The sequence below is a fragment of the Anomaloglossus baeobatrachus genome, unplaced genomic scaffold (assembly GCF_048569485.1).
Source record: "Anomaloglossus baeobatrachus isolate aAnoBae1 unplaced genomic scaffold, aAnoBae1.hap1 Scaffold_91, whole genome shotgun sequence".
NCBI lineage: Eukaryota > Metazoa > Chordata > Amphibia > Anura > Aromobatidae > Anomaloglossus > Anomaloglossus baeobatrachus.
In genome coordinates, this window is record NW_027445305.1 from 170,913 (window position 1) to 174,591 (window position 3,679).

The 3,679-nt window shown below is 49.4% G+C and overlaps 1 pseudogene; it reads left to right on the forward strand.

Annotated features, from left to right (window-relative positions):
• The first annotated feature begins 3,254 nt into the window (after positions 1 to 3,254).
• On the forward strand, positions 3,255 to 3,455 carry LOC142289199 (U2 spliceosomal RNA; annotated as a pseudogene).
• Positions 3,456 to 3,679: the final 224 nt, after the last annotated feature.

The window sequence follows — 3,679 nt, forward strand, 5'->3', positions numbered from 1 at the left end:
GTGACTATGGCCTTCCGGAACTGCTGCATTTTGGTTGACCTCTCCGCCTCGGGAATAAGAGACATAAAGTTCTCCTTGTAGCGTGGGTCTAACAGTGTTACCAACCAGTAATGATTGTCGGCCAAGATGTTCTTAACGCGAGGGTCACGAGACAGGCAGCTTACCATAAAGTCAGCCATGTGCGCCAGACTCTTAACAGCCAGGACTTCAGTAGCCTGACCAACACGTTGACTGAACATGCTGTCCTCCTCCTCCTCCTCCTCCTCATCTACCCTGTCCTCTGGCCAGCCACGCTGAACCGAGGATATGACTGGTGTGCATGTCATATCCTCAATTTGGCCGGAGATTTGCTCCATGTCTTCATCCTCCTCCTCGTCATAGTCCTCCACTGCACGTTGTGATGAGACGAGGCTGGGCTGTGTGTTATCACCCACACCCACTACTGTTTCTTGCTGCAACTCATCGCGCTCCGCCTGCAATGCATCATGTTTGGTTTTGAGCAGAGACCGTTTTAGAAGGCAGAGTAGCGGTATGGTGACGCTAATAATGGCGTCATCACCACTCACCATCTTGGTGGAGTCCTCAAAGTTTTGGAGGATGGTACATAGGTCGGACATCCATCTCCACTCCTCAGGTGTTATGTGTGGAGTTTGACCCATTTCCCGACGGCTTAGGTGATGCAGGTACTCAACAACTGCCCTCTTCTGCTCACATATCCTGACCAACATGTGCAGAGTTGAATTCCAACGCGTGGGGACATCACACACCAGTCTGTGAGCCGGAAGATGCAAACTGCGCTGAAAGCCGGCAAGGCCGGCTGAAGCAGTAGGTGACTTTCGAAAATGTGCAGACAGGCGGCGAACTTTTACCAGCAGATTAGACAGCTCTGGGTATGACTTTAGAAACCGCTGAACCACGAGGTTGAGCACATGGGCCACGCATGGAACATGTGTCAGCTGGCCTCGCCTCAAAGCCGCCACCAGGTTCCGGCCATTGTCACACACGACCTTTCCTGGCTTTAGGTTCAGAGGTGTGAGCCAGTGATCTGCCTGCTGTTTCAGAGCTGTCCACAGCTCTTCTGCATTGTGGGGTTTGTCACCTATGCAGATTAGCTTCAGCACAGCCTGTTGCCGCTTCGCCGAGGCAGTGCTGCAGTGCTTCCAGCTTGGGACTGGTGTGGAGGGTACAGTGGATGAGGATGCGCAGGAGGAGGAGGAGGCTGAAGAGCATGACATTCCGGAGCTGTAGAGTGTGGGTGAAACACTGACTGAGGTAGGGCCTGCAAACCTTGGTGTGGGAAGGACGTGTTCCGTCCCTCGCTCAGACTGGGTCCCAGCTTCCACAATCCCATATTCCAGATGTGGCCTTACAAGTGATTTATAGAGGGGTAACAATACGTTGGGATCACCGGATCTAATCTCCCTTTTTATACACCCTAAAATCTTGTTTGCTTTAGAATAAACAATAACATCATAAAGGTATAGCAGTACCGTTTCAAAGTTTCGGTGTCCCAAGCAGCATTCCATCAGCCTCTGGAAGGTTCCTGGCAAATTGCACAGCTCGAAGGGCATGCTTTTGAACTCGCAGAGACCCATCGGGGTGGCAAAGGCGGTCTTCTCCCGGTCTGCCTCAGCAACGGACACTTGCCAATAGCGACTAGTGAGATCAAGGGTAGAAAAATAATTTGCAGTTCTCAATGCAGCTAGCTATTCCTCAATACAGGGGAGTGGTGCTGTCCTTCTTCTTTAACAGGACCAACGGAGCTGCCCAGAGGCTACAACTGTCACGGATAACCCCAGCCTCCTTCATGTTGCTCAACATGTCCTTGGTACACTGGTAATGTGCAGGTAGTTTTGGCTTATATCTCTCTTTGATGGGTGGGTGTGCACTTGTGGGGATGTAGTGTTTGACCCCTTTTATTCTTCAAAAGTCTAGCGGATGTTTGCTGAAGACTTGCTCGTATTCTTGCACTAGCCTGTAGACCCCCTTCTTGTGATGTGAAGGTGTGGAGTCAGTGCCTACGTGTAATTCCTTACACCACTCCTCTGGCTGACTTGGTGAGCTGTCACTGAATGGGTGGGCTGAAGCAATGGTGGATGCTGCTGTTTGGATAGCATGTGTATCTACTGAGAACAGCTTATCAATGGTGGCAAATCGGAGCAGCTTAATCTCTTGCTCTCCGCAGTTCAACACTCTCATGGGCACTCTTCCCTTCCATATTAATGAATAAAACTATGATGTAAATAGCATATAGATACCCCACAAATGCAGATAAAAGTAGGTTATGGGAAAAGGGGGAATAGAGAAACAGGAAAATAGTGGAATAAAGTATACCTTCCAGGTGGGAGAGGAAATGGCAGCACAGCTAATGGAGGTGAAGCAAGGGGAGCCTGCAACTAAAGAGTTGAGAGCGTTATCACATGGTGACTGAGCCTGATTGTAACGGGAGCATAGAGGTGCCGATCCTGTCTTACCTGCGTTGGTGTAGAAGTGGGTGTCCTGTGGTGGAGTCAGCTATGTGCAGTGGTGGCCGTGGGTTCTTTTATGTGCGACCGTAGTAATAGCTGCGCCCACTTCCTGTATGGGAGTGGAATGCAGTGAGGGTAATGGAACGCACGCCTGCGCATTTGTGTTTAACGTCGCGCATGTGCAGAACGGAGAAAAGGCTGCGCTCACTTCCTAATGAAAGGGAGTGAGACGCATCTGGGAAGGGAAGGGAAAAGATTAGGGTTTGGGGATGATGAAAGGGCTTTCTACGGGCAAGGATGGCAAAGGGTGGCAGTGACGGAAAGTCAGGCAGCCTGTCCTGTCCTGTCCTGTCCGTCCGTCTTTTTGTATCATGAATTGGAAAGACTGCAAGGGGGAGGGGAGGTGCTTGTGTCCAAAAGGAGGAGTTATTCAGATTCATTGCAGTGGGCGGCGGCTGCAAAAAGCACCATTCTTCTTGTTTTTGCTCTGCAAAACAGCCTTTTCAAGGGTTGGCTTGGGTGACAAAATGTCTTCTGTAGGCGTGGGTTTGTCTCCCTCTCCCTAAGATGTGTCCGGTATAGGCCAGGGTGCCACTCAAGGCCGTAACCAATTCGGGTTATAGCTTCTCGGCCTTTTGGCTAAGATCAAGTGTAGTTTCGGAGGACGCTACCTTGGAAGGTGCCTGGGATTGCACGTCTGCCGGCCTTGAGGAAGTGTGTGCGCCTTCTGGTGACACATAGCCCTCTTGTGCCTGGACGGTTCCCAGGCAACGGGAGGCGATCACCTTTGTTATTTTGAAGTCCTACTGATAAACAGAAAAAAAAAAAAATTAAATCTGTTCTTATCAGTTTAATATCTGATACGTCCCCTCTCTGGGGACCATATATTAAATGGATTTTTAGAACAAGGAGATGGAAAAAATCTTGCTCTGTCCACTCCACGCATTGACCTGGTATTGCAGTACCTCCAGGACCGGTGCACCCCTTCTTAACTCCAAAAGCAGAGCTCAATTCACCTGATTCAAATGAGCCCCATTAGTGAATTGAAAGAAAGCAAAAACTTTATATGCACCTCAATTTGACCAATTCACTTTTCACACTTTCACCCTTTTTTTTATCTTTCACACCTTTTACTTGCTTTATTGATGCAAAAAGCTGTGCCAAATAGCAAACTCATCTCCACTCAACTTGACCAACTCTGCTATGTCCCG